Source organism: Mesocricetus auratus, unplaced genomic scaffold, assembly GCF_017639785.1.
Source record: "Mesocricetus auratus isolate SY011 unplaced genomic scaffold, BCM_Maur_2.0 Super-Scaffold_100021, whole genome shotgun sequence".
Classification (NCBI taxonomy): domain Eukaryota; kingdom Metazoa; phylum Chordata; class Mammalia; order Rodentia; family Cricetidae; genus Mesocricetus; species Mesocricetus auratus.
The window spans coordinates 39945554-39957939 of NW_024429202.1; the positions used below are offsets into that span (position 1 = coordinate 39945554).

At 40.4% G+C, this 12386-nt stretch overlaps 1 long non-coding RNA gene across 1 annotated transcript in view; it reads left to right on the forward strand.

Annotated features, from left to right (window-relative positions):
- The window catches only part of LOC121133327, a 25759-nt gene continuing 13373 nt past the window's right edge, over positions 1-12386 (forward strand). The window contains exons 1-2 of the long non-coding RNA XR_005870163.1: positions 1-138; positions 5857-6115. This is a non-coding gene — a long non-coding RNA (uncharacterized LOC121133327). The remainder of the gene's footprint in view (positions 139-5856; positions 6116-12386) is intronic.

Sequence of the window (12386 nt, forward strand, 5' to 3'; positions counted from 1 at the left end):
CAAGGTTTCTTAGTAAACTGCTTGGAGAAGAGTTCCCGAGTCCCGTCTTCCTTGCAGTCTAGGCTGTTGCAACAGCTGGTGGCCTGTACGGGGAACAGCTGAGGACTCAGAACTTCTTGCTGTCAGGGCAGTACACTGGTAAGTCCCCAGGTAAGAGGGGGATCCACGTCAAGAGTGGATAAAAGGACCACGACAAAAGTGGGGTAAAGGGACCACGACAAAAGTGGCATAAGGACCGCGACAAGAGCGGGGTAAAAAAGGGACTGTGACGAAAGCGGTTGGTTTGCTCCTCTCTGTAGGTAAAGAGAGAGCAGGACAAATGGTTCCTGGAGCAGCGAACCGAAAGTAAAAACATTGTTAGTTTGGCTAGCAGGGAACCAAAAGTAAAAGCTAAAAAGAAACATTGTTAGTTTGGCTAGCAGCAAATCGAAAGTAAAAGGAGTGGAGGTCAGTTATGGATCCTTTTCTGCTCCTGGCTATCTGGGTCTTCCTAAACGCATTTTTCTGGTATTTCTTTTTTTGCCTGATGCTGCAGAGAGTGCGTTGAAAGTTCCCATTAGACAGGACAACTGGGTTTTCAAAGATTTAAAGATGGGAAACTCTACTTCTCATCCAATTTTTCTGGCTCTAAGTGAGCTACTTCGTTCAAAAAATTTAAAGATAAAAGAGGGTACTCTAAAAAGATTCTTAGAGGAATGTGATACCATTGCACCCTGGTCTGCAATCTCCGGGAGCCTTACTATCCCTTCATGGGAAAAGCTAGGCAAGGACCTTGATTTTGCTGCAGATCAGGGGATGCTCAAGGCTGGGGTGAGGCCAGTTTGGAGATTTGTAAAGAGCTGTCTTGAGGATCAAAAGTTCAGTGAGGCAGTGGAGAATGGACAAGCAGCCCTAGAAATGGTTCAGGAAGAGAGGTCTGAACATACAAACAGTGAAAAGGGAGGAAAACAGAAAAGAAAGATGTACTCAGCTCTAGAAGATCTAGAAGACTCAGTCAGAGTCTACGGACTCCAAGGAGGATGATGAGGATTAGGAGGATGAGGAGGATGAGGAGGATGAGGAGGAACTCCAAGCTCTCATAAAACAATTAGAGATGACCAAGATCAGAAAAAAAGGAAAAGAAAAGGAAAGCCTTTTCAATTGAATTTGCCAATGAGCAAGCTGCCGCTAATCAGGCTGCAGGAAATCAACATTGGGATAGGGATATGCTACTTGCACAAGGTAGATTTGCAAACATGCAGACAGGATATCCAGTACAGGTGTTTGAACAAGTAAATCAGATAGCCATTAAGGCTTAAAAATTATTGCCAAATAAAGAAGTGAGTGGCAATCTTACCAAGATCTTGCAAGGCCCAATGGAACCTTTTTCAGACTTTGTAGCAAGGCTAGTGGAAGCTGTTGGAAGGGTTTTTGGGGACCCAGATGCAGCTATGCCTCTTATTAAACAGCTAGTCTTTGAATAATGTACCAAGGAATGCCGTCCTGTAGAAGCGCCTAGTAGTATGATTTTATTCAGACACTGTAAAACTTAGCTAAGCACATGATAATCTAAGCCAAAGGGGAGTGTTGAGGTTATAACATCCAGCAGGGTTAGGTGTAATACCACAGTAGATGGGAGTCTTCAGAGATTCCTTCCTGAAGCTCTTATGCTAACTCCCTGTATGGATTCACACACAGCAGGATAATCTCATAATCATAGGAAGGAAGGACAGACAGACACCCTCCCTGCCTTAACAGGAAAGTCTAAAGTCCTTAACTAGGGCTACAGCACAGCACTTCTACTGCTTTCTGTACTGTTCCAGGGGTTGGTTACCATGTAATACAGACACACTCTTAAGACCAACACAACAGTGAACACACTAGCTGCTCCATAGTCATTCCACTGCTTTGAAATCTTGGAACCATGGGTGTCGATCGATACCCACAGAAAAGGTGGGACCTCACTGTGGATGTCCCAAAAGAAGCCACTGCTTTCCTAGGTGCTCCTTGAGTGGAAGCCTGGCTCATGGGTCCTCTGAAGTCACAGCAGGAAGAGATGTGCTAGGTAGCTACGTGGGCAGGAGAACAAATAGAAACAAATTCCTGGAGGATGTTTTTGGCCATTTCAATGTTGTTATGGGCAATGACCAAAGCTTTCTGAATGTCCTGGTAGGAGTAGCCCTGACTCATGAGACACTCAATCTCACTCGAGAGCTGTGGTGAGGGGGCCGTGAAAGCAGGGTTAGCAGTGGCACCTCCACCTTGCTGACAGCTACTTGCTTTTCGTTCAAAGTTGATTCTCCGAGGGAATGGTTTAGGGGGCCGCTCAGGAACTTGGGAACTCTCATTGAAGTTTGTTGTAGGATCACCATCCAGAGATAACCAGCCAAAGGAGGAGCTGGCATTAGAGATGTCGGACAGAGTCCGCCGAGCCAGTCCAGCCGGCACAGGTGGCTTAGGCACATTGTAGCCATCATCAACATTTTCTGATTCCTCAGGGCCAGTGCTGGTGTGGGCTGTAGCCAAATTCCCTTCCCCTAAGGTACTGTTTTCCGTTACACATAGTGCTGGGAACTGAACTGAAGACTTCTGTAAAAACTCTTAACCACCGTGACATCCCTCATGCCCCCTTTAGGGGATTTCAAAATTACCCACTGTCCTTGCACATTAGTGTTGCTGATGCCCCTCTGAGTCTACGTGTGTGCTGCTCTTTTGTGTGTGCTGATATCTTTTTTTGGGGGGACTCCAAAAAGCTATTCAGTTCTTTCTTCTGTTGGGCCTGAATGTGTTGCTGGAATTTGGAGACTGAGAGGATACAATTCTCCAGGCATTCTCCCGTAAGATAAGGCCATGTAAAATGTACAGATTAGTAGTAATGGATTAAATAATTAAGACAGAGCTAGCCAGTAAGAAGCCCTAGCCATCTGCCCACAGTTTTATAAGTCTTTGTGTGCTATTTCGGTGCTAAGAAGGCTAGCCGGACCTAGTAAGACTAGAAATCTCCACAAAAAAACACCTTCAGAAATATGACAGGATACAAGATCATCTAAAAAAAAATAAGTAGCCTTCCTATTTACAAATGGTAAATGGGCTGAGAATTATATCAGGGTAACAATACCCTTTCCAGTAGCCACAAATAACACAACCTAAAAGTACTAGGAGAGACTTTGTAAAGATGAAAGATTGAAACACGGAAGTGTACATAGGAAGGAAATACTAAGATCTTAGAAACTGATGAGCAAATTTTCAAGAATGCATCGAAATGAAAAACCCTGGCCCAAACTGATCAAGAGACATAAGATACAAATTAAATAATGGAAAAGAAATGTGATGTCCTAAGCAATTTAAAACCTAGAGTAGTTTTTAGCTATTTAACCATAGGCAATTTGTAAGTATGAAAGGAATTCCTAGACATGTATGAATATTGAAATCACATAAAAGAGACACACTTAAACACCTGAGAATTTTCTCTGTGTATTGGCTCTCATTATCCTGGAACTCCACTTGAGTATTTTATTGGCCTTGAGTTCACAGAGAACTGACTGACTCTGCCTCAAGAATTCTGAGATTAGAGGTGAGAGGACAACCACCAGAGAGTTTGTTTTCTTTTTGACCATGAATACTGAATCATGACTGGGACTTATTTGGGATATCCAGCTGTTACTCAGAGTTAGGGTGATCTTGTGGCTTGGCAGGTCTTGGATGGGCTGTGCAATGTTTCATTAAACAATGGGGCCATGTTCAGTGCCAAAAAGCAGCAGAATTTAGCAGATTCTGCTACATGGTTCTTGCTTTATAGGAAAAGTTAGAAGAGGCATTATGGAATCTCCTTCCCCTACTAAGGAAAGCTGTTGGGGCCAGGCACATGCCAGGGATATCCATGAATGGAGGCTTAAAGAGGCAATTGTATGAAGCTACATGTTTGAACACTGAATTGCCTAGAAGTTAGACATGGGATTCCTGCCAAACACAGCTGCTTATTCTTAAAAAGGAAGCACAAGAGACAAATATGTTGCAGTCAACAAAACTAAAAGGAGTTAGATATCTGAAGACCATTTTGACCTCAGAGAAAAAGATGCAGAATTTGGAGTTTGCTCAGCTTTTTCTGAACTTGCTCCAGTCCAGTATTTCCTCACTATCTTCCCCTCACTATGTTTTGTAAAGTAATTTATATCCTATGCATTATATGTTGGTAGTATGTGACCTGGCTTTTGACTTTGATTTTGGGTATTTTGTTTGTTTGTTTGTTTTGTTGTTGTTGTTTTCGTTTTTTGAGACAGGTTTTCTCAGTGGTGTTGTGGAGCCTGTCTTGAAACCCACTCTATAGACCAGGCTGGTCTTGAACTCACAGAGACCCACCTGACTCTGCCTCCCTAGTGCTAGGATTACAGTTAAGAGATTGCATTAATCTCAGAAGACACTGAACTTTGGACTTTAAAACAAGCTGATACTGTGATATAATGACTTTTGAAGTTGCACTAAATGAATTTTCCATTATAATATTGATATAGGCTTATGGAGACCATGGAGGGAATGTGGTAGCTTGAATATAATCATTCCCCTACCTCGTAAGGTCCAAATGAGTGGCATTATTAGGAGGTTATACTTTGCTGCAGTGGTGTGGAGGGAGTGTGTCACTGTTGAAGTGTGATTTGAGGTCACATATGTGCACAAGCCATGCCCAGTGTCTCACACCACTTCCCCTTTTCTGCAGGAATAAGATGTATCTCCTTTCCATTCTCAGCTTCTTCTTCAGTACCATGTCTGCTGCTTGCCACCATCTCTTGGCACTGACACTAGATTAAACCTCTGAAGAAGTAATCCACAAAATTAAATGTTTTCCTTCATAAGTGACCATGGTGTCTCTTCACAACAATAGAAACCCTAACTATGATAGCATGCTGTGTATTAATTAGAATCTATGTATGTTTTTGTCATAGGAAAGTTTGTACCTAGCAGGAGCTGAAACCTATCTGTGTATGAGTGCTGTAACTCTTGGGGAGGGAATACACAGTACTACCTAACACCTACCATATTGTGACATAGTAGTTCTTTGGATGTAGGAGAGGAGCTATTATGCAATACCTGACAACTAGCCATCCATATGTATGTGGAGCTTAATGGGAGATAAATACAACATAACATGACATCCGCTTATGTGAATATGAAGAAGGTGATGGTCAGGCAGGGGTTATGTAGTAGGTTGTAACAACTAATTTGATACATACAAGTGGGCTTTAAGTTGATGAAGAAGGGTTATATATCAAGACATGATATGTAGATTTGTACAAAAATGAGCAGATTTACTGGAGGAGAGTGTTTTCCTAGTAGGGACAGTGAAGTAAAGTATATATGGTACTTTATAAGACAGGGTATGACTAATGGTCCTGTCACCTAGAATTTTGTGTGTGTGTGTGTGTGTGTGTGTGTGTGTGTGTGTGTGTGTGTGTGTGTGTAGAGAAATGGAGACATGCAGAGGAGAGAGGACAGGAGGGTGCTGAATTGCCAGTAGGAAAGGGAATACCTAGCATGACCTGACAAATTGTCATATATGTATATGTGGAGTTTGTTGGTAAAGAATATGGTACTGAGAAGGTCCAGAAACTCACCCATGTGGAAGGCTTGGCAATTATGATTGTATATCTAATCAGTTCTGAGAGCATGATGTATGTGTCCATGCATTTCTGTGTGTGGTTTTATGTGTGGATTTGACTGAAGGGGAGAGATACAAAGAAGGTACACTATTAGATAGTACATTTGTCATTTAAACAGGATATTTGTTAAATAACATAGCCAAAATACAAAGGAGGAGAACATTTGGGTGGCCAAAGCAAATGGGTCTCTTAAGGACTGCACTGTGCTCTCTTTTCTTTGCAGCTTATATGAGGATCCAGGACTCACCATGGAGTAGTCCAGGAGCAAAACCCAGTGACCTGAGTGCATGGGAAATTTGCCTGATTATCAGCTTCCAGGCCCTGAATGGCCTGGATCCAGAGGTTGTGAATTCAAACTGGCACTGGTCATTGGGCATGTTGGCCCCATGAATGGTTGCTCTGTGGAGAAGACCATGTTCAGAAACGTGGTGGGTGTTCCATCCAGTGCTGATTCATATTGGAGGTCCTCAAAGACTAGGTCGGTAAGTATTCCGCAGTGACAAACAGAAACAAACACAGAGGCAGTTTGAATCTGAGTTTTTATGGCAGCTCTCAAGCAAAGGTTTTTATACAGATATTTCCTCAGGGGATGTTTTTGTGAAGCAAACCCAACCAGATGACAATATTGTTACTTGGTACAGTAACTGAAAAATACAAAGAAAACCATCAACCAGGGTTAATCAAAACACAGAATCATCCTTAATTAATCAAAACATAGGAATGTGCAAGGGTAACAGCATTTTTTCTTATATCAAATTAATGAATTTTTATGGTCACTTATTGTTTAACATCTATTACACCTAGTTCTTGTAAGTTTTTGTAATATTGAGCTATTTTAATTCTTTATTAAAAGTTTTCTTTACCAAACACTTAAGCCCACTCTTGATGACACATCTATAGCCATATGAATGTTTATTGTTGGGAAAGTTTTTACTATTATACTTATGTGAATGACATGAATGATTTGGACAGCACCATTTTTACCAGAGATGAGGTCAGGGGAATGAGCCATCTCAGGGAATGGTTTCTTATCTGTATCTCACTTGAAATGTCAGCGTAGGTCTTCAGGAACATTTTGTTATTATGAAAAAGGATAAAAGAACAAGCAGAAATTGCCACAAGAATCAAAGCCTGATAGTTTTCTCTGGCAGAGAGTTTCACAACTACTTCCAGAAGACCTCCTTCTTTTGAAGTTACTGCCTCAGCCTGCAGAACTTTTCACACAAAATCTACTGGATTTGGTGTTGATACACTACAATGTCCACAGTGGCACTGTTGATCACAGTAGTCATCAGGAAAACTCCTTCTGAGATGATTTCATCTGATCTGGGCATCAGTTCCATGTAGGAGTATTTGTTGAGCAGGATATAGCTTCAGCATCTCTTTCATCTTTCTTCTACACCATCCTCCTGAGAGTGACTAATCCCTGATTATATAATTGTAGGAAAGGCTGTTTGACTAGCTCTCCTCTTCAAGGGGAGAACTGGGGACACAGCATGAACAGGGATGCTGGTTAACCAGGGCTTCTCATATTGATGATAACTGCCCTCATAGCTCAATTTGTATTTCAGAATATTGAAAGTGGATTTTACTTTATTATTTGGCAGTCTTTGTCTTAGGGATGACACAATCTTTTCACAGGTATATCGAGTTGTGCTCATAGACTCTACAACCCTGGGAAGGATTTCTTTTACGACCCTGGGAAGGATTTCTTTTACGACCCTGGGAAGGATTTCTTTACTTGCAGGTTCTATATGGTCTTCAATGTGGCCGAGCCATCTTCTTTCCAGGAGCTGACATATTGTTATCCTGTGCTGGGTGGTGACTGTGAATAAGTGCAATGATGATAAGACAGGGTTTTGACAGGTAGTAGGAAGTATGATAATTTGTGTTGGTGATGAGCTTCTTTCTTTTTTCTTTTTTGATCTATTTTTGTACAGGTTATCAATATGGATATATTTTGATTTGGATTTGTCTACATGCAGCCATCCAGTTTGTTTTTGTTTTTTGTTTTTCAAACAGGGTTTCTCTGTGTAGTTTTGGAGGTTCTCCTGGAACATGCTCTGTAGACCAGTTAACCATGAACTCAGAGACCCTCCTGCCTCTGTCTCTTGAAGGCTGGGATTAAAGGTGTGCGCCACCAGCACCCAAAGTCATTCAGTTAAACCAGTACCATTTGCTGAAGATGATGTCTAATTCCCAGTGTGTGTTTCTGGCTTCTTTGTCAATAATCAGGTGTCTATATGGGTGTGGTATTGTCTTTGTCTTCAACTTGATTAATCATCAAGTTTAGGGGGGGCACTGTGTATTAGAGCTTAAAATAAAAAATAGTGATTTATCTCAGTTATTTTATTATTCAGGATTCTTTGAGCAATCCTAGATTTTTAATGCTTTCAGATGAATCTGAAAATTGTCGTTTTATAATCTGTGAAAAATTATTTTGGATTTTTGGTGGGGGTTGTATTGAATTTGTATATTGCTTTTGGTAGGATGACCAGGTTTACCTACTGATCCATGAGCTTGGGTATGCATTCTGTCTTCTGATAGCTTCAATGTCTTTAAGGATTGTTTTGTTTATCTTTTGCTTTCTTGGTAAGCTTTACCCCAAGATTCTTCCATATTATTTGAGGCTGTTGTAAATGGTAATGTTTCCTTGATTGTTTTTTCTCAGTTGGCATTTCAATTTTATATAGGAGGGCTATTGAGGTTTTAAGTTAATTTGTATACAGCTTCTTTATTATCTGTAGGAGTCTCCCAGTGGAATTTTTAAGGTCAGTTTTGTATACTATGATATCATCTGCAAGTAAAGATACTTTGTATCTTACTATCTTGAAGAGGTATGGCTAGAGCAGAAAACCTTGTCTTGTTACTGATTTTAATAAAATTGCTTTGAGTGTCTCTCCATTTATGTTGATATTGGTTTTGGACTTGTAACCTGTCTTTAGTCTACTTATGTATGTCCCCTGTATCGATAATCTCTCCAGAACTTTTATTGAGAAGAGGGTTGGATTTGTCAAAGGTCTTCATATAAGAAGTTCATGTGATTGTGTCTTTCAAGTTGTTTATATCATGGATCACATATATTGGTTTATGTGTCTTGAAACATCCATAGACCTTTGGGATGAAGCCCACTTGATCATGGTGGATGATATTTTTATGTGTTCTTAGATTTCATTTGCAAGTATTTTCTTGAGAATTTTAACATGTTCATAAGGGAAATTGGTATGTAATTCTGTTGCATTGTCGAGTCCAGATTGATCTATGAGTATTAGGATTGTGGTAGATTGATTTGATATTTTAAAACTATGGTGTGATTAAACCTTGTTTCTAGTAAGAATGTTATTATTAATATTAGCTATAGGTCTTATTTCTATATTTTATTTTCTTTTTTAAATTTGGAAACAAAGCAAAGAAGAATGGGTATAGGTCTTATTTCTAGATAGATATGCCTAATGTAGGCAACACACAGCAAATATGAGTATTAAAAAACAGGAAGGTCATGGTGAAACATGCATTTCTTGTGATTCTGTATCAGGTCCAAGAACAAGCCCAGAGAGTATCCTCATGTACCATACAATGGTAGAGTTGAGCAGTTTATCCAGGAGTTAGCCTCATGCCTAATTCAAGGACACTATGAGGCAGAGACAGCACAATGAATCCTAGGGTATCTCCTGGCTGTTATTGCCAGGAAGATACCACCTTGGCTCTATTAGCATGGAAGTTCATGTGAATCATGGGCCAGCATGCCCCATTGCACTGTGTTAATTCCAGTGTCACATTGAGGGGGATAAGGACAAATAAGCCTTTTGTCTGAATATGTCACCACATATGCACATGCAGTTCTCTCAAACATATAAGCTCACTTATTCTCATTCACAGAAACGCATGCATGTGTCCACACTCTCACACACTCCTACATGCCCATGTTTGTACAAACATACATACACACTCATTGGTATGCAGTCTTACATGTATGGTTGTATAAGTCAGTTTAAATAGAAAATTGGAAGAGAACAATCTGTGGGCAGTGACCTATCATTTCCATGTACAAAGGAACATTTTGATTTTCTGAGCTTTCAACAATTCTGTGTGTCTTAACATAGTGCAATAACCATGACAGACTGAGACAAGCCAGGACCGCAGCAAACAGATTGGTCATTTTACATTGATTTTCTATGAGAGACTCTCATAGTTACATCTGAGTATCCAAATGTTTGCACAAAGCATTAGCAATGGAGGGAAAAACTCATATATGTGCTACTTTCACTATTTTAACTGAAGATACTTGAGTAGTTCTCAGGTATGAAAATGAAAACATATTTCTTAGAGATATATAAAAACAAATAATCAAAAATCAGAAGAGGAAAACACAAAATAAAAACAAACTAGTACTAATAGAGCCTTGTAAGGACAGACTGCAGCATAAACTCCAATTATGAATACATTGTTTCATCTCAATCAGATTCAACCAGAGTTAAGGACAGGGAACTGCTGTCCAGAGGTTCTGCATAAGGATGGGCGGCACATGGACACTGTTCTTAGTGGTTCAGCCACTGCTCTTTTGCAGACACATCTACAGAGGATGATAAAGGAAATCCCAGGCTGGGCATTGGTGGCACACGCCTTTAATTCCAGCACTCGGGAGGCAGATGCAGGCAGATCTCTTTGAGTTCCAGGCCAGCCTGGTCTGAAGAGTGAGTTCCAGGACAGTCTCCAAAACGATACAGAGAAACCTTGTCTCGAAAAACCAGAAAAAAAAAGGAAATCCCAGTTCTTCCAGAGTCTTGCACTAGAATGGGATTGGGAAAACCCCATTATTGAAGACTGAAAACTAGGTCACCACACATGGTAAGAATGATCATGTCTGAAAGATGAAATTAAAAAGAGTAAGTTCTTTTGTCCCATATTCGTACTCCCTTCCTGTGTATGTGCATGTGGGGCATTTTGTGTTGTGGAGGTATGTTATTGTGTGTGTGTGTGTGTGTATGTTTCTAGACACAGATGTTTGATTCCCTTTGTTCTCAAAAGCCCTTTCATGTAATTTTTAAATAGGAGTAGTCCGAGGTCAGTATCAAGTGTATTCCTCTGTCACTGTTTTTAACACAGTTTCTCCTGGGACCTAGAGGTTGTCCACTAGGACTGTTGGCACAGACAACAGGAGGTTTCTGTGTCCTTCTCCACATACCTAGAGTTATAGCCACACCAAACTTCCATGCCAGGATTTAGTGTGGTCTCTGGGTATTTGAAGACTCAGTTCCTCATGCTTGTTTGTCAAGCATTTGGCTAGGGTGTCCCTCCTTTGCCTTTGATGGGGGATGAGGGTGGAAGCAGGTTCATGGCTATATCTCAAAATATTTTCTCTAAGTCTATTCTAGTCCATAGAACAGATGGCTCACTTATCCTAAGTGATCAATCCCCTCCTGCATCTCTGTACAATAAACAGGAAGAAATGTCATCAGGGTGGGATTCTTTTTTTGTGCTGTGAAGTCATGAGAACTTGCAAGTTAAGGGAAAAAGTATGTGTATACACACACACACACACACACACACACACACACACATTTTAAGACCCCACTATTACTTGTATCAATTAGATAAGTATTTAGAAAGACTTTACAGAAATTTTTTTCGACAGGTTTATATGAGTGTGAGGGAGGAAACTTTTATGAATGACCAAATTACTACCAGTGCACAGGGAAATGTGATTGTGTTAACTTGTATAGAAGATAATCTCTAGACTGTTATTTCCAACACTGAATACTGTGTTCAATTCTGATAAGCACATGCCTTTTCATGTGTTGGTTTTGTCAGTGTCACTATGGTACATACATTCCCCAGCTCTAAATAATACCTTTAAAAAACAGTCTATTCAGTGATTTATTCTGTGTAGCTCTGTTTTGAGTATGAGTAGTTATGGACTGTGAGTAGGTCTTACAACACATGTGTGCACTGTCCCCCCAGGAAAGAAGAGCATGGCAGGTTCCTGATTAGAGTTAGAGATAAGTGTGAGCCTCTATGCATGTGCTGGGATTTTAAGCTGGGTCTCTGGAAGAAGTCAGTTTTCTTAATATATAAATCATAGCTCCAACCTTGCAAATTTCGATGTTTTGATGAAATCAGCCGCAGTTCCATATTGTATAATGGTTCATCAGGGATGACAGGTATTTGTAGGTTGCATTGGCCTCTTCCATGGAGTGTAGGCGGATATTTGTGTTTGGGGTCAGAAAGACTGAGTGTGGGGTCAATGAAGACTTGAAGGACAGGGAGAAGTCTCAGAGGTGTGGGACCATTGCTGAAGTCTGAAAAGAACTCATCCTCTACTTGCATCTGCCTGCAATGGGGATTCTGTAGATTTTCATACTGATACAAAATTCCCCAGAAGGACAGTCAATTGAGGATTTGTTGAAATAATTAATGTGTAACATATCCAACCTCATTAGCTGAGGCAATTTAGAGAAGCTTATGGCACTTAGCTTTAACATACTGGTCACCAAGAGCATAGGAAGGAGTGGATGACTACAATTTTTTTTCCAGTGGGGATTCACAAACTAACGCATAAAGAGATGAGACTGGAGAATGATTGCATTTTAGGAGAATGTTCATTATTTAAAATAATTTGTGATACATGATATACAAACAAAATTTTTGGGAGTGTCCAGCCAAGACTGGTCCAGCTTGAGACCCATACCATGAAAGTTAGCCCACCCCGACACTGCATGGAGGACAAGACCCCAGAGTCTGCATAGCTCAGAG